The following is a 26,104-nucleotide window of genomic DNA, read 5'->3' on the forward strand; positions in this document are numbered from 1 at the left end:
TTTTATGAACCAGCTATTCTATTTAGATGGCAAGGCTTTTGAAACAGGGACAGCCTCTATGTTTAAACAGCACCTAGCACAACTGGGTCCTGAGGCCTCCAGAGGCAACTGTAACATAAATAATAAACTAAATATTTTGGATTTATACACATGGGGCACCATCCAACGCTCACTGAACTCAATGGAAAGTCTCCTTCTGTCTTTGAACAATTCACAGTGCGCAAGGATAGCTTTCATCCCACTTTCAGTGTGTACTGCACTGCTACAGATTAGGCCAAGGGTGATTTACCGCATGACATATTTTCCATGTCTTCTCATCATTAAATATTAAGAGCACATTCTATTGTGACGGAGTAAGAGTTGCCAAAAAGCAAGCTCCTTCGGCCTCTTTTATATTAGAAAAATTAACAAAGGTAACGCCCAGTAGCGAAACGGTTTTATTTTGCCACATAAATACTATCAGATTAGATTAGTATAGATATTTGTTTTGTTTTGTTTCTTCACATGCAACAGAAATCTTTTTCAAGACGGCTAATGAGAGATTTCTCATATGTCTACTGAACCTTGAAACACTCAAAGGGAAGGATTGGGGAAAGAGGTGCACTGAATCCTCATTTATTCTTTAGCATCAAGTCCTGTTTTAAACAGAGACGTCTTGATCCAAAACCACAGATCAGATAACACACGCACACACACCCCCCAACTGCCCTAGGAATGTTCAAAATAGATCCCAACATTACGGCTCTGTACTGTGTGGGTAAAATCCTGGCTCCATTGAAGTCAATGTCAAAACCCCCATTGACTTCAGAAGATGGGAAAGTTTGGATCTGGAGCCAGACTTTACCATTTTGGCCTACCTTTAATTTAAACATCGCCTGGTTTGCATTCCATTAGGGGAAGCAGGCAGACACAAAATTCCCCTACTGAGAATAAAATAGAGGAAAAGGCTAAGCAGATGTAACACTCTGGTTGTATAGCTGGGTTTTTATAAACCCAGTTATACAAAATTATTTGAAATTCTGTTGATACTTTTCTGTGCAATTCATAATCAATGAAAACTTAAAACTTGTTACAAATCAGAATTTGAATTGTCCTTTTTTTAAAAAAAGCCCAACTCACCAGGATTTAACCTTTGGAAGCTTACAGACCTAGCTGTAGCTAACTCAATAATTACATTGTACTGCCATCAACAATTCAATGTTTTTTTCTCGCCTGAGGGTTACAACACATTTGCACCGTAGGGAAGCTTTTTCTCTTTACATCTCAAAACTCTACCACAAACTCTTCCTTTATTCATAACAGCTAGATCTCCAGCTGAGATAGGCACTTTCGTATTGCTCTAGATGACAGTTCTCTGTGTTCTTTCCAAGCTCAGGGGGTTTAATAAACATATCTGGCAATTTTTCGATAGCTGGAGGGCCTGGGATGACACTGTGTGCAAACAATATGCTCTCACTGCTAGGGAAACAAGTTTATTCAATTATTCAATTAATAGATTACAGTCAAGATACTTGTTATCCTACAATGCAAAATAGGAGAAGAACTCAGGGAATTAGGGTAGGTCCCAGGATTAGCACCAGGCAACACAGCAAGTTGGGCAAAATGAAGAAAAAACACGTGTTGATGAAGCTCTATCTATAAAGAGAGGTGCAGTCTAGTGGCTTGAGACCAGGTTTGAGTTTTAATATCAGCACTGACACTGACTCCTCCTGTTGCTTTGGGCAAGTCATTTTACATCTCTCAGTTTTGCCTTCTGTAAAATGGGAATAATACTCACCAGGAGCAATTTTTCTCCTGGTGTCACTCTGCTACTTTCAGTGGAATTTCATCAGCAAAGAATTTGGCCCAAAATTTTATAAAAACAGTTTAAAAGTCCTAGGGTCAAATTCTGCCTTGATTTTAACCCCATTCAATCTCATTTTTTAAATTATTTTTTTAAAACAAAAAATCGAAGTTTCAGTGGGTGGGATTTAAGTCATGGCAGAATTTGACCCTCTGTATTCTTGTTGATGGGGATCTTGGACAAAATTACATAGAACTAGGAAGGGGAGCAACTTGGACTCTACTCATGGAGCTGAGCTGATTGGTCCTGTATTCCTTGGACATGTTCCCTTTGAAGATTTGGGCTGTGGTACACCAAAATCTTGTCTATGCTGAAATATACCCAAGCTGGAGTTTGCCCCACAGGAGTTTACCACAAGGGCAAAAAGTGGCTTACCATTTGATGACACACAAATTTGCCTGGAGGATTGTTTGTGGTGAAGGCACTCCACAGGGTCACCAGCTACAGGGGTTCTTTTCATGTCTCTGCCACAGATTTAGGTAAATCAGCTCATCTCTCTAGCACAAATCCTCAAGGGTATTTAAACATCTAACTCCTATTGATCTCAATGGGAGTTAGGTGCTTAAAAACCTTTAAGGATCTGAGCCTCTGTTCCTCATTTGCAAACTGGGGATAATAATAATTCCTTTGTTTGGCTTGTCTATTTCCATTGTAAGCTCTTCAGGGCAGGGACCATCCTTTACTGTGCATCTACGCTATGTCTAGTACAGGAGGAGGCGGGGGGAACCAGTCGCGATGGGGCCTCTAGACGCTTCTGCAATACTGCTAATAAGTAGACAAACTGAGATGCCGTAGATTGACCAGACCCTAGCATAGGTGCTATAAAAAGTAGAAAGAAATTACCACCACCACTGTGGAACAAATTCAGAGCTACTGTGGGTGAGTTCAACTCCAGAGACTTCATAGATTTATTGTGAGAGGGGAACAGGAAAATCAAAAATTGAGGTAAACGGGAGCTGTGCTTGGAGCGTTTTAGAGAACAATTTGGCCAACGGTGTGCACAGTGGGTATCTTTTAGCTACAACAATTTCTTCTCCAAATGAAATTTTATTACATTTGAAATTATTTTAACAGAAGAAAAGGTAACTAGATCACAGCTTTATAAACCATGTACACCTCTGGGTATATGAAAAGGGCATATCTAGGTATTTGCTATTATAAGCACAGCAAAGGCAGATTTTAATTAGGGAATGCTACAGAATATTGTTACGCACCCTCCTGCCTCCAGTGGATGGGAGAGACTTCTTGTCTCAGCATTTCCTACTAAATGCCTCTTTGCATTACTTCTACAGATGCCCCAAGGATTTACTGCAGTATTTTAGAGAAAGAAACACTCTAGTAATTATGGAAAAAATGTCCTGGGAACAAGCAGAAAAGGATGGAATTAATGCATTTTACACCCTCCTTTTGCCTTGGGGTGGAGGTTTTGAATTCAAGCGCTGCATATGCATAGAACAAACAAAAACAACGAGGAGTCTGGTGGCACCTTAAAGACTAACCAATTTATTTGGGCATAAGCTTTTGTGGGTAAAAAACCACTTCTTCAGATGCCTGGAGTGAAAATTACAGATACAAGCATAAATATACTGGCATATGAAGAGAAGGGAGTTACCTTACAAGTGGAGAACCAGTGGTGACAAGGCCAATTCAATCAGAGTGGATGTGGAGGTGTGATGAGGTGTGAATAATTGATGAGGAGGTGTGAATACCAAGAACATAAAATGTCTCTGAAATGCAGCTGTATCTTGGAAGATGGCATCTAGCTAGGGCATAACACTCTAGAGGAAGAAAAGGATATTTTGGACAAAGACATTGTGCCAAACATGACTAACAAACCCCAAATCTTACTGAAAATCTCATAGCACATTTGTATCATCCCCAGGGCAGATAGGACTCTTTATCAGAAGGTTCCTTTCCAAAGACACCCAACACTATTAATTACATGGAACAATGTTTGATCTAGAAATGGGCCTGAGCCAAAGAGACTGGACCTACTATCAGACTTCACGAGGCATTCAGTTCTGGCCATTATTATTTGTGATACAGTAACAGATAAAGGACCCATTTTGGGGCCCTGCCCTGCTATGCCATAGCAAGAAACAGTCCCTGTCCTGAGGAGCTTACAATCTAAATAGGCAAAACAGATAAAAGGTCAAAGAAAAGAGCTATTATCCCCATTTTAAAGATGGAGAATTGAGGCACAGAGAGATTAAGTGATGTGCCCCAGGTCACCCAGGAAGTTTGTTGCAATTGCAGGAATTGAACACCTGCCTCCCAGCCTAGTGCCTAAATCATACATTGTCCTTTCCTCTTCATCACACTGATAATATCCACCCACAAAGCTTGGATCCAGATCCAAATTTCAAAAGGCAGGATGCAGGATTTTAGTTCAGGCCCATCTCCAGTTTTACCTTTCACTGAAGGGCAGAGTTGACCCTGCTGGGATATGAACTTGTGATGATAGTGAGCCTGAGTGTTTCCAAGCTGAGGCTTCCAGGATGAACCAATCCCCCTCCTTTAAATGAGGAAGAACTATGAAACGAATATCCACATTGCTTCAGCTCCTGCTGACCAGCACACATACCTCAATTCAATCGTGTTTATGTGCCAACATTCATGTCCCCAGAAGTATCTGCAAGTGAATAATCAACCACGAACCATTTCAAGGACCATTCCTAGTCCTCATTACTGGTATAGTAACAGGAGGAGAGAAAGCTTTGAGACCCAATTAAGTCTATCCATTGATCAGTCTTGTGTTTGTAACCTGGAAAGCTTTCTTCCCTAATATTAAAATCCTGTGCCCAATGCACAGCTTAAGTAACTAGGCTGTCCACAGGTGTCTGGATGACTCCTCCCAAGCTGTGGAGCAAATGCAGAGATGCTTTACAGACCCAGGTCTCCCGCAGCCCCAGGTGGGAAAGTGAAGTGTCCCCCGTAGTCACAGATCCAGCGGACACACACTTGATCCTACCTGGACCTATCACCACTCCTAAACTTTCCCCCTTTGTGGTTTTGGGGCAATGAGCCCCAACAGAGTTGCATTCCATGATGGATGCATAAGTAGTGAGAATCCCCTGTGTACTGTACATTGGTTCCACTTCACTCAGTGCCCTCTCTGCCTGCATGGAAGGGCATGGACAGGGTCAGCTCTATATGCTCATCTAACTCTGGAAATATAATGGTCAGTAGCCTCTATTTCCACCCCCCGCCCTCCCCGATAGTCTACACTACACACACTATTTTCTATTGACCCAGAGTCCTTAGTCAAGCAAAACTCCAATTGATTTTAAGGACGACTTTCAATGGGATCTTTGCCTGAATAAGAATCGGCTCATAGTAATTAGCAGAGCTCAGTCAATAATTAGAAACTAATAAGTTATTCACCTCATTTAGCCCCTTTTTGCCACACAGAATATTCATGAGCTGATTGTGGTTTCCTCAAGTTTATTCATTAATCACATGTGTTCAGCAAATATCTTTGAATTCTCCACACCACTACGACCACTTTCTGACCTGATCATGAATACTTGACGTTTGAGCTATGTTGTTTGGTTATGAGTTGACCGAGAGTTCACAGGATATCTCTGATGATTCTTGAGTGGATAAGCATGCAAACACTTCTAGCACAAATACTTGTGCATGCAAATTTCAAATTCAGATTCTAAGAATTTCAAAGTCAGATGCGTCTTTTGCAAACACTTTTGCCAAAACAACTCAGTTACCCAAATGTTTGTAGGAAGCAAAAACAAACACAGGGCAAAGATGGCTGAAATGCACACATTTTAAAATTTGAAAACAATATTCACAGATTTTTTTCTCCATTATTGATTCAGCTGCAGTAACTACTGCTTGGAACACCTAGGGAATTGGCTTTTCCCTACATCAATAACATTTCTCATTAGTGCTAGGTCCTCTTTTACCCTTATGGGAAAACCCCATGAAATTAAATAGGGATGGAACTAAATAAGGTTTATTTAGAAATCAAACATGGCTTTAAAAATTACTCCGAATCCTACAGAATTTAATAGGCAATTACATTCCAGCTAGAGAATTCTATTTTTTTTTTTTTTTACAAATTCTAAAAAAGGGCATCATTCTGTATCAAAATCTACAGAACTTTTCCATAAATTTTTATTTTAAAATATCTAAACACTACCTGACAAACACTAACTCTAATTTCAGCTTTCTCCCAACAGTTGGCTTAATGGAAGGGATGACGCTTAAATAAAAGGCAAGGCCAAAAATAGAATGAGCCATTTTTACTGCACAGACTTACACACATACATGGCGGTAGACCTATTGACTTCAAAGAGACAGGGTGGAAAATTACCCATGTATAAAAGTCTCTGCAGGAGCAGGGCCCAAGTTTCCCATGAGATGTGAGGGAGTGGCATCCACAGATTGGCTACATGATTTCAAAATACTGAGAAACTGCATGAAAGCCTCTGAATTTCTGGGCAAGGCCCTAATCTGCTCCCACTGATGTCAATAGTAAAACTAACTTGAAGGGTGCAGGATGAAGCTGGGAAATTTGTAGCAAGTGTTTGAAAAGGCAAGCTGAATAAAACCATAAAATACAGAACAGGAAGGAAAAAAAGAGAACAAAAGACAGCCCATACTGTACAATGCCATGCTGTGAGTTTGTTTACAGGAATGACTGTGTGAAGAAATTCTACTGCTTACAATAGAAGTCTTTCCTATGGCAATGTTTGGTAAGTTTTTTTCCTATATTTAGAAATAAGGTGTTCACAGGTTCAATTCTTTAAATCTTTTTCTCTTAAAAATGTAGGGAAAGATAATGTTGCTTTTAGGAAAATAAATTACATCATCAAAACAGCCACATTTTGCTAGGAATGAATGAAGTCAGCTGAATGGACCAAATCCTGAATTCCTTGCTCACTTCTGCTGCGTGCGTCCACAGACAAAGCTTTTACTCCAATGAGTGTTTTGCCTGAGGAAGGACTTTGGGATTCAGATCAACATTAATATTAGAAAATAATTTACACGAGTCACCACTATTAAGTCAGAAGTGCAACAGCACCGACTAGCATGGTGCTGAGATTTTGTGATCACACAATGTAAGCAGTTAATTATTTGTAAACAGGGCACTGGACTAAATTCCACCCTCAGTTACAACTGCACAACCTCAGTGAAATCAACAGGGTTGCAAATTTGCAAATGAGGAAACAGTTTGTTCCAGTCCCGGGCGGGGGGAAAGGAATAATTTTGAAAGAAAAAGTCATAAAAGTTTCATTCTAGAGACAATGATTGTGCTTTTCTCTCTGCAGTTCCATGTCTCATAACTAACATCTGGTGGAAATTAAGTAGCGGTTTTTCCCCCCTTCTCCCTCATCCCCCAACCAAATAAACCTCTAACACAAAACCCTGCATATATATCTGATGTATTTTATACATATTCATCCTCATAACTTGACAGATGGGAGGAATCTTGCAGTCATTTCTAAAAGCAGACAAAAGGCCGTTGGTTCTGCTCCACATGATGATTTGTGAAGGCAGAATATCACCCGCTTCCGTTGATGATTATATAGTTCTATCCATCTGTCTGCCACTGGAGGTTGTGAGAGTGAGATACAGCTCACACCGTCTTCATAAACAAAAGTAGACTGTGCTGTCAGTAGTCAGACACGCCAACTAATTGGAGCTGTCGACAGACACAATATTCTGTGTCAACAGCTCTGGTAACAGTTTGAAACAGCAATGATATGTTGGGTGATGGTGAGGATGACACATATGTCTCTAATAGCATGCTAGAAATCTGACATAACTAGAAAAGAATTACTAAAATGGGATTCCCAGCCTCTAGCTTTGCTGTTAAGACTTACCAGTCTACACAGAGAGGGGGGGAAATTGTATGTGCGTGTCGTAGTGTCACACATCTTCCTCTGTATCATTTCCCATGCTGACAGCTTAATTTGATACTCATACGGCATAACTGCAAAATTAAGCTTGCCACCGAATTTTCAGCAAGCTACCAAATTTTTAATTGGTGTTTGAAAGATAATCAAGTAAGAAAAAAAAAATGTTTGACTGAGCTGGAACCAGGTGAAAATAGGTCACACAGAACCATATTAAATGGATCTTCCTTTACATTTTTTCATGGTAATGCTGAAAGATCATTGTGTGGACTCATATCTGTAAAATAAACTGGGCCCCGATCCTGCAAAGACTATGAACAGGTTTAACTTTAAAGTTAAGCACAATGCAACACTTGGGCCTTCTTCTGTACATTGTTACAGATAGAAAGTGCCTTTACCGTAATCACTTCTCTAAGATATGAAAGGAAAGGAGAGGCCCATTTAGAAACTAGTGTAAGATACTGGCAAATTAAATATTTGAAAGGAGAAGAAAAATTGCCAATTTCTTTGCTGTAATTGCCCATCTGTCTAACTACCCAAATTTGTATATTTGGCAATATTTAAGTCACAGTTTTAAAATGTGCGAATTAATTGTAAATATTATACCATTTTAAAGTGATGTAACACTTTTTATCCCAATGGATTCCTGAAGTATTACAGACAACGTAATACCAGTACCAGTAAAATGCAGCCGCTCCTTGGGGGTGGAGGGCAGCAACCAGCCAGCACACAATGCACCACAATAGTCTGTTTAGTGTCTGAGGGGAAAGATCCTGCCCACATTAAACTCCATTAATTTGTCTTGCACGGATGGAGGACCAAGTTGGCACTGCCAGGATTTGAACAAGTAAATTCCCAGAAGTCTAGTAATTCCAAATTAAGATCAAATCCTGCAGAGTTTTGGAGGGCCTAAAACGGTGGTTCTCAACCAGGGGTACGTATAACCCTGGGGGTACACAGAGGTCTTCCAGGGGGAACATCAACTCATCTAGATATTTGCCTAGTTTTACAACAGACTACATAAAAAGCACTAGTGAAGTCAGAACAAACTAAAATTTCATAGAGACAGTGACTTCTTTGTACTGCTCTATGCACAATACACTGAAATGTAAGTACAATATTTATATTCCAGTTGATTTATTTTATAATTATATAGAAAAATGAGAAAATGAGCAATTTTCCAGTAACAGTGTGCTGTGACACTTGTATTTTTATGTCTGATTTTGTAAGCAAGTAGTTTTTACGTGAGGTGTAGCTTGGGGGTACACAAGACAAATCAGATTCCTGAAAGGGGTGCAGTAGTCTGGAAAGGCTGAGAGCCACTGGCCTAAAACACAGCAGAAACACAGTCTGATATTCCATTACCCTGCACCTTTACTAGAGTAAAGTAAGTGCAAAGAGAGTGTAAAATGCTACTATTCTGATTTGGCAGCATTAAGCTCTGTGGAGGTAGGGACCATCTTTTTGTTCTGTGTTTGTACTGTGCCTGAGACAATGGGGTCCCAGTCCATGACACAATACAAACCACAAATAATAATGTTTGTGAAAGGACACGCAATGCAACAAAAATCAGTCTTCTCATAGGACTGCAGGCTGGGAACTTGCTGGTTTAGTTAATTGCATCACAACAGTGTGGCGGGGATTTCCACTGACTAAAAGGTAAGGGAGGGACGGAGCATGGCGCCGTCCCATAATACTCTAGGTAACCCAGTTAACCCTATCATGACCACTTTACTACAATAATAATAATTTTACCCCCAAGTTGCACTCTCTTGACTGTGTAAGTGCCTTCACAACACCAAGGGCAATGGAGAACCAGGCCCACAACTGTTTTTGCTTCATGGTGGGGGACAGGAGGGCCGCAAAACAGAAAAGCCAGGCAGGGGCTCAGATGTGGCTCTACTCACAGCCCCATGAGCTGGGGAGCTGGTGGTAGCAGTGGCATGGTCAGTGGGTTAGCGAATTACAAGGATCAGAACCTGGGGAGGGAAGAAGTCTGTAAAGCTAAAACCCAGCTCTTCCTACTCCACAAGCAAAACAATCTACTGTGAGAATGTCCCACCCACCTCTTCAGGAATAAGCAAAGGAAAAACAGAGAAAAACATAACAGGACTTACCAACAGTGAGCCACATCAAAGCAGTAGCAAATTACAAAATGGCCACCTAAGGGCTGCAGTAGCTGCTTTCTGCCAAATTTAAAGGATCAGCCCCCGAGAAGCATGCTGGGAAAAGAAGTCCTATAAAGGGGGAAACCTGTTTGTAGGAGAATTAGTAAGGAACAGAGATAGTCACCATAGAAGAAAAGGAGTACTTGTGGCACCTCAGAGACTAACCAATTTATTTGAGCATAAGCTTTCGTGAGCTACAGCTCACTTCATCGGATGCATACTGTGGAAAGTACAGAAGATCTTTTTATACACACAAACCATGAAAAAATGTGTGTTTACCACTACAAAAGGTTTTCTCTCCCCCCACCCCACTCTCCTGCTGGTAATAGTTTATCTTTATCTTATCTTATCTGGTAATAGCTTTCCACAGGATGCATCCGATGAAGTGAGCTGTAGCTCACGAAAGCTTATGCTCAAATAAATTGGTTAGTCTCTAAGGTGCCACAAGTACTCCTTTTCTTTTTGCGAATACAGACTAACACGGCTGTTACTCTGAAACTCACCATAGAAGGTGTTTCTGGGGAAGGGGCTACTTCTACATGCAAGCATTAGATTATGCCTGTTACTTGATTTTCAGTAGGTGCTAGTGCTAGAGAGCCTATGACACACAGAGCTGAGTAGTTCCAGTAGAGGGTACATGAGTCAGTTTATTGCAATACTTCATGATTTTCAGTGATAAACGTTCGCATGTTCACGGCTGTGTTTTGCGTCAACATTTCTTCCTAACTACCCCAAACTGACTGTTCAAAGTAATAATAATAAAAGCCTTAATAAGGAAATAAGCCCAAAAAAGCCACAGTTGCCATGAGGCTAGAAAAATCTGTCAAAATAGTTCCCGGGGGGGGGAATGGAGAAACAAAAGAACCCCCAAATTAAGACAATATTATTTTCTCCATCTAGCCAAGGTGCAAGTTACTAACCGCAACAAGAAATGTGTATAAATAGTGTGACAGCCATTTACTCTGACTGTGACTTTAGCAGCTGGACTGTTGGCATAATATGCAAATTGAGCATCATTCAGGAACGGAAGAATGAATGCTTTGGCACTTGCAGGGCAAACACTAACTGGTATGGGAAAAGGTCCAGCAAAAGACAAACTGCACAGAAGAGAGTGGGTGGTGAGGATCAGGACAATGAAATGTTGGACAAAATACCTCCAACGATGCGGACGGCACAGAACAAACAATTCCAAAGTTTCAGTGTTCCGATTCCAAACGTCAGCAAACAACATCTTGCAAGGTACACAGTGCAGGAGATGAGACAACATTCATGGCTCGGCCCACAATGCCCATATTGTCTTGTGTTACATTCTTATGTGCCCGCTGGGTCTGGCTCAGAGTCATTACTCGACATCAGGATAGCTCTATTAGCTGCCATGTTCAGTGCATGGTGAAAAATACTCGTAAAACCCCTGGTCACAGAGCGAGATCAAAATGCTGTGGAAAACTTGAGGCTACTTACAGATCAAACCCTGTATCTTATGACTGGGATACAAGAGTATTTCTGGCCCTGATCATGCACTGGGTTCTGTGAGGACAGACTCTTACATCTCCTTGAAGTTAATGGGCCTCCATAAGAATTCAGTCATTCAAATACCTTTGCTGGATCTGGGCTGCAGGTGACTTCTACAGAATAGTGCGATATCTTTTAAACAAAAGTGAATCTAGAGCCGCAGTAGCTTGTATGTGCTAATTCACAGCTATGTGTATTCCCAAAACAAACGAACACTTGGAGCATTTTATCCTAGTTTCACTATTCAAACTTCTGATGCCTTTTAAAGCTGTTGAGATTGGCTTCCCTATTTAATAATTATTCTAGCTGTCCCCAAAGTCCTTTCACCATCCCTGGTGTGGCACATTACAGACTGTATGTGTTCTCCAGGCGCAAATTGCTAAACAATTACTGAAGAGAGAAAGGTCATAATAATAGGTTACTTGAAGCCTTTGCAGCCTGCCTTTACTTCAGGGCCATTTGTAAAGAACCATTTCATCCCATTGTTATATGATGAGAAGAAAGTAGTTTAAGGTAGTTAAAGACAAGCAAACAAAAGGCAGGAGAGCAGTGCTGTACAACTTCTACTTTCACTTCCTGCCTACTCCATTACCTCTGGCATTATGGGAGAAATAACATGATTGGAATGACCGAAAGGTTATAAGGGTGGGCAAGGTTTACCTTGTGGAAAGCAGTGTGAGCACTGTTGGCTAAACTGTTTTGAAAGCTAAAAGCGATGCCATTTAACAAAAATACTAAGCTGTCACTGAAAAAGGTGCATTATATAGAAATACTATTTCTTCACGGGCTCTCTAATCTCTATTTTCCCCCCTTAAATGTTTCTCCATTTCCCCCCCCCCCTTTTTTTAAAAGGGGCATAAAGATGAAATATGTGTCTGAAAACTTGAAAGAGCACAGGAGAGATTCTGATCTGTTTCATTTGTTTCAGAGTAGCAGCCGTGTTAGTCTGTATTTGCAAAAAGAAAAGGAGTACTTGTGGCATCTTAGAGACTAACCAATTTATTTGAGCATAAGCTTTCATGAGCTACAGCTCACTTCATTGGATGCATTCAGTGGAAAATACAGTGAGGAGATTTATATACACACAGAACATGAAAAAATGGGTGTAGATCAAGAGAAATTCCATTGATTTCAGGTGAATTACTCTGGATTTACACTAGGGAAACTGAAGTCAGAGTCTGACCTGATCTACAGGAACACTTAGCAGACAGGCAAACTTCTTCAACACCTGGATTTTTTCCAGTTGCTATGGTAATTTGCCTTTAATTTTGCAACAAACGGCTGAGCTAGCAGGCTTTCTCAGCACCTGTGGTCTTGAGAGTGGATTCCAAGATCTGGGGAAATTTCAAGCATCCAAGTTACTGAAAAATATCTGCCCTCAGGGAAGGAAAATCCAGATAGAGAGTTTGAGTGACCAGGCAACAATGACCTTGAGTACAGCCATGTAACAATAACCCATTGCTGGAACTGTTTGGGATGGAGGTTTGGCACTTTCAGCAAGAGGGTGAGTTCCTCTAAGCACTACTGAAAAAGAGAAGCTGGAAGTTTTAAAAGAATAAAATACTAAGGGTAACGAGAGAATGATATGTCCGAACATTTCCTACTATCCTATGTGCAACACACACTGTGTTCAGTTGCAAAGGAGTTTTGTTACAGGCTGCCCTTCCTGTAAGTCTGAGGCAAGTATACCAGCGGGACAACCACCTTGCAGCTAAAGCACAGGACTAGCTATCTGGAGATCTCAGCCTGGGTTGCTTTTTGTCAGAGATGCCTCCTGTGCCACCTTGGGCAAAGTCACTTCATGACTCTGCACCTCGGTTTCCTCATCTGTAAAATGGGGATTATGATACAGGACTTGATTGACCAGAGAGGTTCTCCGCATGGAGATGTCTCTCCTGTCCCTTGGATGGGGCCTCGGTTTACACTTCTCACTTCAAAACAAACCATGGGGCCCACCCGCAAAACCCATACGTTCACACTGGCTCCAAGTCTCAGACTTCCCCCTCCCCACTGTGACCCCACTGGATCCACATTGCCAAGGCTTCCAAAGCCAGTATCTGCTCTAGGTGTTTCCCTGTTAACGGGTAATCCCCACTGCCGGGCAACTATACACCATGGCGCTGAACCCTCCTGCAGTCTATGGCAGTGGTATGTGGGGAGGGGAGGGAGGTGGTGTGGGTGGATCAGTGGAGTGACAGGTGAATGATCAGTGAATTTACGAATTGCTCAAACCTCATGTGAGAAGGTTCAAGGGGATGCTGCTTCTGCTGCAGCCCTGGCTTTAGATAGGGGAGGTTTCTAGTCCTCATCTACTCAGGCTTTGCACAGGGGAAATGAATTTCACCATAAATTCATTTAAATCTGGAGTAAGAACACAGCATCAGCGATCTGTCTGGTAATAAAGGGGTTGTTTAGTGCTTGCAGGACTGATGGCCACATTTGTGTTTTCTATTTGTTACCTTAATTTTTTGAGGATGGTGAAGGGGATTATTTAAAAAAAGCTCACAACAGTTATACAACATTTTCAAGGCACGATAGTTTATAGCCCAGATTATTGTGCTAAACTGTGTCCTACTCTCACCACAGGAGTCTAGCCAGACAAACTTGTGCTGCCGTTGTCCAGTTGCTGAAATAATAGTTTCCGCTTTTGTTTCGTCATGACTTGATTACTATAATTATTTGCTTGTTAGACTTCCAGCCACTGCTCCCTGATTGTGGCGAGGACAGAATTCAACTTCAAGACGACATACTGCATCTAAGTCTTTCCGTCACATTACCCCTATAGCCCCATATTAAGAGAGCTCCATTGGTTCCCAATACAGCAGCCGTCTGATTTTTTAGATCTTGGTACTAATTTACAAGGCTTTACATTGGAAGCCTTAGATAAATCTTTTGCTGCTCCATGTCTGAAGAGTCTCGGGGACGTTCTTATGTATGCCTTTGTCTACCCCATAGTGATTTAGACCCTGAACTTGTTCAGCCTTACTCACATGAGTAGCTTTACTGACTTCAATGGGACGACTTGTGAGAGTAAGGAGTACTCACGTGAGTAAATGTTTTCAGACTCAGCCCCAAGTGAGACGGAGGACTTTACTATTATTCACTCCTTGAAAAGCACTTGAAAAGAAACAAGAGAAGACTTATCGTATTTATCTATAGTTATTATAGGGTCACCGTGTCTGTTTCTTAAGCCCTCTTTGTTCTTTAGTATATGCAGTCAACATACAGTAGTGAAACGCTACAGTTCCCATTGTGGATTTTCACATGTGAAAAGAGAGGGAGTTTATTTTTTTCCCTGGGAGAATTTGTAGGGACAAAAATCGTGATATTCTAACCTGAGACAAAGTGTGAATTTTTACCATTTCTATTATGATAGCACCAGCAAGGCTCTCTCAGAGATCAGTGTGCCAAGCACTGTACACACATGTAACAGCCACCACTGCCCCAAAGAGGTTAAAATCCACAGTTTACAACAGATGAAAGTGGATGTTACTATTTTCATAATTAAAAAAAAATTGTTGTTCATTTATGAGCGGAAGAGGGCAGTCAGAAAATACATTAAGACGGTGGATTTTGGAGATCTTCGCCTACAGTGGCTCATTTGCATCATATTAAAAAGCACACACACACATTTATGGAATGAGGGAAACTCTCTTCTCTGGAAGACTCTCATATTCCTTGACAGAATAAAAAGCAGCATTGATCTGTAGTTTTCCCTGTAAAGAAGTTCCCATCCCTGGACGTACTGGAGATGTCAGGATAAATGTACACTAAGTGCCCCAGATCTTTTAAAATTAACTACAACTTTTTCTCAATTAAATACAATGGAAATGAATGAATGGGGCTTTAAAACTGGAGTTTTTCGGAGGCTGTCACTAGTAATATTTCTTCCAAAGCACTGGACACTCAATCCTGCTGAAGTCACAGAGGAGCTGAGGGCGCTTAATACCTCACAGGATTGCTCAGCACCTTATAGGGTCAAGCTCTAAAAGCCTGATCTTGCATTTCTTGCACATCCAAACCTGTTGTCGAATTCTATGCAAGTTTTGAGTATCCAAGGAATACAGGATCAGGACCTATGGGCTTGTCTAGTGAACATTTTTGCACTGGGGTAGCTGCCCCAACATACCAAACCCTTAGAGGAGATGTGCTGCACCAGTGGAAAACATGAATTGCAATGGTGCAACCTGCATTGTTTTCAAATTGAAATAAGCTGCACCCATGCAAGTCACTTTTAAACCAGTACAGCATGTCTACATTAGGAGTTTGCAGTAGTGAAGGTGAATTGGTGTAGCTACACCGGTGCAAAAAAATTAATAATAATGTGTATAGAAGTGCCCTAAGAGAAGTGGTTGGAGGAGAATGGGAAAGGACAGAAAAATATACATTCCTTTTTCAGAGTAGCAGCCGTGTTAGTCTGTATTTGCAAAAAGAAAAGGAGGACTAGTGGCACCTTAGAGACTAACCAATTTATTTGAGCATAAGCTTTCGTGAGCTATAGCTCACTTCATCGGATGCATTTCCACTGAATGCATCAGATGAAGTGAGCTGTAGCTCACGAAAGCTTATGCTCAAATAAATTGGTTAGTCTCTAAGGTGCCACTAGTCCTCCTTTTCTTTTTACATTTTTTTTTATTTGTCTTGTTTTCCATACAGAGGATTAGAGACACTTTTGCTCTCAAAAAAGCATCAGGGAAGGAGAGTGCCACAACCCCATTGTGGAGAGGATCACAGAATATGATACTGACCCCAAACCAGGGATATCTGTCTTCATAGAAGCTCCAGATCTGGCATAGTCATAGCTCCAATCAATGCAGGTTCTGGGCCTACCATCGAGAAGAATTTTTTGCATAACTTTACTTGTGCGTGTAAAAAAAATCACACGCATACATAAAAAGGAGGGCTGTTTCGATCCACCTTATAGATATCTATGCAACTACAGAACTTCTGTCACAAACTGCTTGCTTTTCTTTGGGTTAGTCAACCTGAGGTGGAGATTATTGTGGGCAGGGGGAGATCGTCATAAGGTAATTCCACATGTTTCTACAAGTAATGAGTTCGAGCCATGCCATTCTGATCTTGTTCTGAACTCATTCAAAATTTAGGGGGGTGAGTCTTTGGTCCAGGTGCCTCTCTATTTTCTATAATTCCCCTCCCTCCCTCTCGTTTAAAACTCTTCCTCAACTTTAACTGAGAAAACTGGAAAACTTTTTGAGGGTTGAAAGGGGGAAGAAAACTTGCTCCCAGGGCTTTTCCACTCCAAGTTCTCACAACCTAGTCATAAACTGATTTCCTCAACCTTTAAGAAATCCTGACATGCTACTGTCTTGTGTCAATTTTCATGGGTCACCATGAAAACGAGATGGGTGGCATGAAATTAAAAGAGTTTTTGTTAAACTTGCAGCCTTTGAAATCTTTTAGGTCTAAGGGATGACAACCTTTTTCACTTCCCCAACTTACCCTTTTGATCTACAGTAAATTATTGCCCTGATAACACTCTCCCTTAATCCTATCACTCTCAAGGGAGGGAAACGGAATTCTAAACCAATTCATTTGTTACTCGGTTTAAGCAAGCACAATATACTAAGAAGCAAAAAAAAAAAATTATAATGATCTTTCTTTAATCAGACTTAATCAAAGCAGCTGGTATCCAGGACTATTACAATCAAATTCAAATTATGTGTCCTACCGCTATAAAAACCTAAATAAAAGATAGATGGAAACATGGATAAGGAAATAAAAAACTAGAAAGCAAGACTGTGAAATGTTTTCTTTTTTAAAAAAAAAAGTCTTCATTTTGATAATTAAATATCTCTTTTACAAAAAGCATTTTTATATTATATACAGTTTTAACAATTTATATTCCCTACCCACATTTAATATTTCAATAACAAAACTCACATCTTATTAACATGAAACCACTAATGCTATAATTAGTGTTTTGAAGTAATGAAAACATAATCTACTGTGATAATACTTGATAATCTCTCAGATGAGTGAAATCAGCCTGGCTCCAAAAAGAAAAAAATGACATGCATTAATTCAGAAAATATTTGTCCCAAATTGGCACTTTTTACTCCATATGCCCTGGCTTTTCCTTATTTCAGGAAAGATCATGAAATAACAATTAATAGTAGAGTATGTTTCTGACATAGTAGCTTTCAGCCCTCACAGATTCTAGGCCTGAATATAAAGCCCTTGCCCAGGTGAAGAGCTACAACAGAACCCTGAGAGTTACAAACACCAGCGTTACAAACTGACCAGTCGGCCACACACCTCATTTGGAACCGGAAGTACGCAATCAGGCAGCAGCAGAGACGACAAAAAAAAAAAAGCAAATATAGTACAACACTGTGTTAAATGCAAACGGCTAAAAAAAATAAAGGGAAAGTTTAAAAAAAGATTTGACAAGGGAAGGAAACTGTTTCTCTGCTTGTTTCATTAAAATTAAGATATCTAAAAGCAGCATTTTTCTTCTGCATAGTAAAGTTTCAAAGCTGTATTAAGTCAATGTTCAGTTGTAACCTTTTGAAAGAACCACCATAACGTTTTCTTCAGGGTTACAAACATTTCAGACTTGTGAACAACCTCCATCCCCATGGTGGTTGTAACTCTGAGGTTCTCTGAACTCAGGGCCCACATTTTCAGAATGTGGCTTCTAATTTGGGGTCCCTTAAATTTTCAGGTCCTATAGACAAGAACAGATGGATATAAACTGGCCATCAGGAAGTTTAGACTTGAAATTAGACAAAGGTTTCTAACCATCAGAGGAGTGAAGTTCTGGAACCGACTTCCAAGGGAAGCAGTGGGGGGCAAAAGACCTATCTGGCTTCAAGATTAAGCTTGATAAATTAATGGAGGAAATGGTATGATGGGATAACTTGATTTTGGCAATTAATTGATCTTGGACTGTTAGTGGTAAATAGGCACAATGGCCCGTGATGGGATGTTAGATGGGTTGGGATCTGAGTTACTACAGAGAATTCTTTCCTGGGTATCTGGCTGGTGAGTCTTGCCCACATGCTTAGGGTTCAGCTGATCGCCATATTTAGGGTTGAGAAGGAATTTTCCCCCAGGGCAGATTGGCAGAGGCCCTGGGGGTTTTTCACCTTCCCCTGCAGCATGGGGCACGGGTCACTTGCTGCAGGATCCTCTGCACCTTGAAGTCTTTAAACCATGATTTGAGGACTTCAATAGCTCAGACATAGGTTGGGGTTTGTTACAGGAGTGGGTGGGTGAGATTCTGTGGCCTGAGTTGTGCAGAAAGTCAGACTAGATGATCAGAATGGGCCCTTCTGACCTTAAAGTCTATGAGACACTGACACTTACATTCAATGGTGCAACTGCTAGCACCTCTAAAAATCAAGACTGAGGGGTCTTCAGTTGGCCACGCAGAAATGGAGGTGCAAAAATTGGAGCCATCTTTTGAACATTTGCACCATGGTGTTTTCTGGGGCTAATTGTGTTTGTAAGAGCTATATGACTAGGCATTACCTCTGAAATGCAGCCCTATCTAGGGTGCAAGGTGTTAACCAAAGGGCAAATAACATCGTGCACTACAGTACAGTAGAAAGGAAATTTTGGCCAAAATCACTGAGTAAACACCCATATCTCACTGAAAGTAAGGTCTTCACAAAGCAGGTAGGGAACTGGTTTTTAAGAACTTTTCTGAGAGAATCACACAGAGTAAACACATGGTATGCACCAGAATCACCTGAGAAGGATAAAAGGAGAGCTGGTTGGGAATTTTCCATTGGAATGATTTTACAATGGAAAACTCCCTCTTTATAAAATCAGATTTTTCTGCAGAAAAATTTCAATTTTGCTCAAAAAAACCCAACCCCAAAACCCTGATTTTCTGTCAGGAAAATCCCTGAAAAAAATTGGCATGTTTGACTTCTCATCCCCATTTGGGACCCAAAAAAAAAAAAAAATCAAAACCATTAAATTGTTGATGGGAAGGGATTTCTATTTTCTGGTCAGTTCTAGATGAAAGGCTGGCAGTCTTCTGGGATTTGAACTGGAGGATCCAAGAAGTCCAGATATTCCAAACCTAAGGCAACATTCACCCTGGTGCAGATAGCTAATGCAAGGCTTTTCACACCACTTGTGTAGGGCTGGCATAAAGTGTGTGCTGAGGATAGGTGAGGATAAGGGGCATTCCAGAGAATGAGTTATATAGGATCCAAGTTAAAGCAGATTCATTGCCCCGGAAACACAACAACTAAGTCCTATTGCGGGTTAAGTACATGCCTAAAGTTAAGCTTGTGCTTAAATGCTTTGCTAAATAGGGATAGACTGTTGAATCAAGGCCAAATGCACAAGGTAGATCCACAGAATTACATGAATAAGCTTTTAGGGGATGCACTCTAAAGATCCAAATGAAGTTCATTTTATTATGAAGGAGCAGCCCTGTGTATTCATGATAGTCCCTTGAGTATTTTATTGGCCAGTGCCACACAAATAAAAGTTATGTTTGATGCAGAGCATTTGTCTCTATAATAGCCGAGAAATCGAAATGGAGGGATAGGACTAAGCTCTCCTCTGAACACATCCAAGTGTTGGATTAGCAGGTAAAATGAGAATCACACTTTCAATAACTGTGGAGCATGTGTGAACAAGTGGATACATTCCCAGGGCTTTGCGCGAAGAAGGTTTTACCACTTCCTTTTACTGGGTAATTTCATATTTTAAACATGAGAAAAATAAATCTTAAATACAAAGCATTTGCTTTTAAGCAAATCCAGCCTTATTTCAATGGCTTATGGTCAACATTATCACATAACATGCTGCTATTTACATCAGCAGGCTGGGAGGTAGTTTTCCCCTCTACAACTCCGGAAGTTCTAAAGTTATCATTGCATATTATGTGATTTAATGGACTTACACTGGTAGAAATAATTTATTTTGAAAATCAGAGAGTTCACCGTCGCTAAGATATTTGTAACTCTCTACAGGATTATTTGGAATTAAAGAGACTATATAAGTGGAAGATATTTTTATATATCACAGAATTTGGTAACTTTCAAGCAGTTTATGATGTTTTGGTACCAGATCACAGGAATATACATACTCATACACACTCAGACATTCTAAGAGACTGATTCTACACTACGTTACTCCAGTTTCACACCAATATACTGCCATTGAAATAAATGGATTTACACCAGTGGAAAAAGAGAAAAAAGGTAAAGAATCAAACTCTAAGATTCTTAAACAAATTATGGGCCAGAACTTCAGCTGGTATAATTTAGCCTTCTACCTCTATCCTTCATTTTACAGTGTTGATCCTCAACTGGTGTAAATTGGCCTACCTCCACTGAGGTCAGCAGAGACAATTTACACTAGCTGAGGATCTGACCCTATAAAATTAAGGACAGAGATATAAACATAGTCTAGGAATCTTGGCATTGTCAGGCCAAATATGTACACATGTCTGGTTCTTTTCTCTTGTCCTGCAAAGGATGCAGCTTGTTAAATTCCTATCCAGCAAAATATATATGTTTAGTTTATGTGATTAATTTCTGTGTTAATGAAGGGTGAAGGACCAAGAAGGCTGAATAAATCTATTTATCCAAAGGCCAGATAAAAATTGTTGCTCAACTAGCTACCTGAACCCTAATGTGGAAGGCCCTAGCCTCATTCAGGGTAAGAGGACAATCAAATTTTTATGCTCATTTAATCCTGTGCCCTTTCAGAGCAAAGGCTAACAATTGTGTCCAATTTTTCCAAACGTTTGGTGTTATGTAACCTAGACGAAGTCACCACACTCAATCTGCTCAGGGCCCGTGCACAAAAATCTGAGCCCAGTAATATTCTGACACTCGGTGGGGTTAAATCCTGCCCTGAAAGGTTACAAAAAACCACTTGCATCCTTAAACTGACTCTTCATTATTTTCTATCTCTAGCTGCTAAATTCATAGTGCTGTAGAAATTCAGCCAATGAATTGCTTCTGTATAAAAGGAAATCCTTTTAAAAGCCTTTCAGGCACTGAAGAGCTGACCATAAGGCTGTTAGCGTTTTGCTCTGATACACAGAAAAATTGATTCTTTTAACAGGTTAAATTATTTTTGTATTTTTCCCTTTTCATGCACAGGAACTCCATTCTGTCCCCTGGTCACTTTCTTAACAGTGATTCATTTAGGGGAGCTGAATTGCATTGTTATCTATGCTGCTGTGGTTTAGTGCAGAGTCAGTTTATCTTATTAACGTTACGTTCTTAAAGAGAGTCATTTAAGTGTGACCAAGTGTATTTTGCCAGGTGCCTCTTGCATCTCTATTGGACACTGGAGAGTTGTAGAACGCTCTAATTTGTTTAAGCAGGTCATTTTAAAGCAATATCTCAGTAATTTTCATTGAGTTTAAGGGGCTCTTCTACGTTTTCAAAACTGCTTGAAGTTTCTCTGGTCTTCTAAGGACCGGCAAATATTTGAACAACAAATAAAAATGTTTCCCAGGAAGAAAAGAGAGTGAGAAACAGGCACAGAGGCAGAGAGAGAGAGACACAGACAGATGGAAATGGGGAGTAAAGAAGAGAGTGGTTGCCTGGGTCACACTGCAAGAGCAATGAAAGTAGCCAGAAAAATTTGATTAGCTAGACGAAAACTGACTGTAACCCACTGGGATCAAATAGTAACTTTTCTTTCTTAGATTTAGGATTTTCAAGTTGCCCATGACTATTCTGTGTAATAAAAAACTCTAAAAGCATAAGGACACCTTTGCAAGTTACTGCTGCTTGGAGCAGCAAAAAATTTGATTAAGTAACCCCCTCCCATCGGTGTGGCGGCAGGCATGTTTCTGGCAAAAAGGGAGGAGCCAATGGAAGCAGAGTGCATACGGCATGTGGTAGAGGAGGCCAGAGAATACCGGGGAGATGGGGATACACCGGCAGTATGGGCCTGATCCAACATCCACTGAAGTCAGTAGAAAGACCCCCATTCAACTGAATGGGGGCAATGGGAACACACTGGTATCCTTTTGTATTCAGACCTCTTCTCCCAGGCCTTTGTAGGATATGGGCCCCGGAGGCACAAACTGAGAGAGAGGGTTTTGAACGGCGACAGAAAATGGGAAGAGCAATGGGGAAGCAACCATGAAAAGGAGAGAAAAATCATTCATACCAAAGGAAAACCCAGCCAGGAACATTGGTCAGGGACTGGGGGGATGAGACAGAAAAGCCAGTAGTAGCAGGAATGCTTCTGCTATCAATGACAACACTTTGGGTATGCCTAGTGTGCAGCTGGGAGCACGCCTCCCAGCCTGGATAGACAGATGCAATTGTTCTCTTTGAGCTAATACAGAAATAGTAGTGTGGACCTTGTGTCATGGGCTGGAGCTTGGGCTAGCCACCTGGCTACAAGCCCACCTGACCCTTTTGGTATGTATGTATTTTTAGCAAACACTGCATTTGGAAGACTCAGAAACATCTGGCAACTCAAAACCATCTCCCTCAAGACAAAACTGAATGTGTACAAAGCAACTGTTATTACCACCACAACATATAGCAGTGAGACATGGCAACTTACCAAGAAAGATACACAAAAGCTGGATGCATTTCATCACAAATGTCTGAGAAGAATATTGGGAATAACATACAGAGATAGGAAGATGAAAGAAGAAGTCAGAAAAATTACTGGACAAGGCACCCACTCACAAATAATCTGCAAAAGAAGACATCAGTGGCTGGGACATGTGCTGAGAATGGAAAAAGAACTCTTCCCAAATACCGCCCTTGAATGGAAGCCAGAAAATGCAAGAAGAAAGAGAGGAAGACTGCGAATAACATGGAAATGAACAGTTCTGAACGACATCAAGCACTTCAACATGAAATGGAAATATTTGGAGAGAAGGGCAGTTCACAGGCAAGGATGGCAAATGTGGGTAGCCCAATATGCAGCAAAGCACGGGATGGACTAAAATCTAAGGTAAGCTTGAGCAGAGCTAGTGCATGTGTGTCTACCTAGACTGGGTGGCACACGCCTAGCTGCAGTGTAGACACCCTCCTCGGGCCAAACAGTGCTCTTTCGTTGTGCATCTCTCATTGACATCAGTAAGAGTTGCATGCGCTGACTATGGGCATGGCCCAAAGTAATTTATTTAAAAATCATAAGGAGGAGACCTCCTCACTATCATCACCATCACATCATTCATCATCTGTGTGCTCCTTAGCTAGTAGGCATGTTGTTAATTTATAGCTAATTTTATTCTACATGGCTTGCTTCTCTGCCTCTTACCATGTATTTATTGTGAAAAAGAAACATAACACAACATTTGGTGTTTTCCTTTGGGAGGGGGAATCCTAAGACTGGTAACTCACATGATCTAACCTGCCAACTGTCCATTTGTTTTCCAGTGGAACATAAGGAGAGTCTCAGCTTTTGTTGCAGGGCCTCTGAAATGCATTTTAAAACAAACGCAGTACTTATAAAAAATGCTGGACCAGCATCCCTGCAGACAGAATTTCTCCATCTGCATAAAATGCAGAGACTAAGTGAGTAGGGTAAACTCCCACACCCTGGCAAATGGCACAACCTGCTGAAAATCCTGATGCTTGGCAAGCCAGGTGAAAATGATCACCCAAGGACTTTCTGAAGCATATATCTTAAGGTACTTGAGAGTTACAGCAATCCGAGAAGGTGAGCTATTAGTTCATCCCTTGCCAGTGCTGGACTATTCCTCCACATACCTTGGAAGATTATTTCACAGACTAATAAATCTCATTACATCTCTTAAATGGAAGTGAAAGCCAGACAAATTCAAATTAGAAATAAGGCACAAATGTTTAACAGTGAGGGTGATTAACCCTTGGAAGAAGCTATGATGGGAAGTGATGGGTTCTCCATTTCTTGAAGTCTTCTGATCAAGACTGGATGCCTTGCTGTAAGATATGCTTTAGTAAAACATGTTGTTGGTTCAATGCAGGAGTAACTACATGAAATTCTATGGCCTATCTTATACAGGAGGTTAGATTGGATGGGCCTCAGAACTGAAGAGACTGGGCCAAATTCTCTGCTGGTTTACTTCCAGAGAAGTCAATAGTGTTATACCGAGCAAGAATTGGACCCATTGCTAAGTGCGGTTCTACTACAATCATACAGAGAGGTACTTTCACCTCCCTAGACCATGACATAAAGCTCCTGGGTGTGCAGACAAACATCATATTGACTTTTTTTTTTTGTCATCAGCATGTTGCATTGTAAGCCCTTAGCTAATTTGCCCTCTATTCTGAGCCCAGGGATCGCCCAGTATTACTGCTTTCCAGGTATTCCCACCCCTCATTGATCTCTATTTCAGGGGCTTCCCCATCCCTGGTGTATTATTATATATTATTAGATATTTTCAAAGGTTTAATCTCATTTTGTTGCTCTTGTCCACAGCTGATGGCATCACTAACACCTACCGAAGTATGGGGAAATAGCTCCCTGTTCTAGTTGTGTAATGTCATTAACTAAAGTTGGAAGAATACAAAAGCCTAGACTCGGGTCTCTTGGCAGGTAAATAGAGGAGGAAGTGATCTTACCCAGGGGAATTTTCAGTTTAATCTCCCCCAACAGATAAAGCACGACTTGACCTAGAAGAACACTGTGGTTGGTCCCAGTAGATGTGAAAGGGTTAAGTTTGTAAAGCACTTCATTTTTCAGCCACTGGCTATGGTATCCTGGGTAATTACTGCAGCTTAAGCTAGACCACACCTTAGATAAACCTGTAATGCTGGTGTTTAGCGCAAACATTTTCTTTTCTGCAAGCCGTGGCTTGCCTCTCACATATATTTGTGCTCTGTTTCCAACTTGGTTTTTCCTTAGCTAGTTTGTACTTGGGTGAACCAACAAATCAGAATCTGTTGATTTAACTCCATACCTCTTCACCGTTTGCATGAGACAACCATGCCAGTTATGTGGTAACTAATACCGTGGAAGCCTGATGACTTTATTTTTCCACTACATGGAGAAAGGTGGAGGGGGAAAAAATGAGGAAATAGTTCACATTTCATTTTTCTTAAAAGAGAGAATTTTATTAGCAGGTCAGCAAGACAGCTAAATTCAGATTCTAAATGAATTTACTTTGCAGCTCTTAAACATACATTTTTATTACCTTTTAGAAGTAAATGTGGTAGTACCTCTTCAGCGAAGCTAAAAGGAAAGAAAAAACTTTGCAGTCTCCCTACAGTCTAATGACTGGCACGCTGTACAAAATTAATTGTAGCTAAAACCGGCAGCTAATAATGCTGGCGTTTTACATACGTTGCCTTAAAACAAAAACTAAATCCTTATACTAGCCCACACTTACACATAAATACAAGTCCCCGTGGGACACAAATGTCTATATTAAAAGTTAAGGAAAGAACAAGATTAACGGTGGGGATCTTCCAAAGTACTCAGTATTGCCCTGACTCTTCTCCCATTGATTTCAATGGGAACAGAATTCAGCTAATACCTGGCAACTTCTGAAAATCCTAGCCTGAAAGGATAAGGGCAGAAGCTATTGTAGATTATCACATATGCCACCAGTGGGATTTCCCACATTGGTGTTTGATTTTTCCTTCACCAAGTTGAGCTTTAGGAACTGTAGGCTCAATTCTGCACTAGTAGTTACTTGCGCAAAACTCCCACCACACCCACTTCTAATTTTGCCTGTACAAGGAGGTCTCAGAAGGCAACTACAGATTCGCCTGCCCCCAAAAGTATTAAATACTTGTTCTGGGATA

The 26,104-nt window shown here is 40.7% G+C and overlaps 1 long non-coding RNA gene across 1 annotated transcript in view; it reads right to left on the reverse strand.

The window, feature by feature from the left end:
- The window catches only part of LOC122461793, a 170,263-nt gene extending 160,332 nt beyond the window's left edge, over positions 1-9,931 (reverse strand). The window contains exon 1 of the long non-coding RNA XR_006283972.1: positions 9,837-9,931. This is a non-coding gene — a long non-coding RNA (uncharacterized LOC122461793). The remainder of the gene's footprint in view (positions 1-9,836) is intronic.
- Between the last annotated feature and the right edge of the window lie 16,173 nt (positions 9,932-26,104).

This window comes from Chelonia mydas, chromosome 9, assembly GCF_015237465.2.
Source record: "Chelonia mydas isolate rCheMyd1 chromosome 9, rCheMyd1.pri.v2, whole genome shotgun sequence".
Taxonomy (NCBI): Eukaryota; Metazoa; Chordata; order Testudines; family Cheloniidae; genus Chelonia; species Chelonia mydas.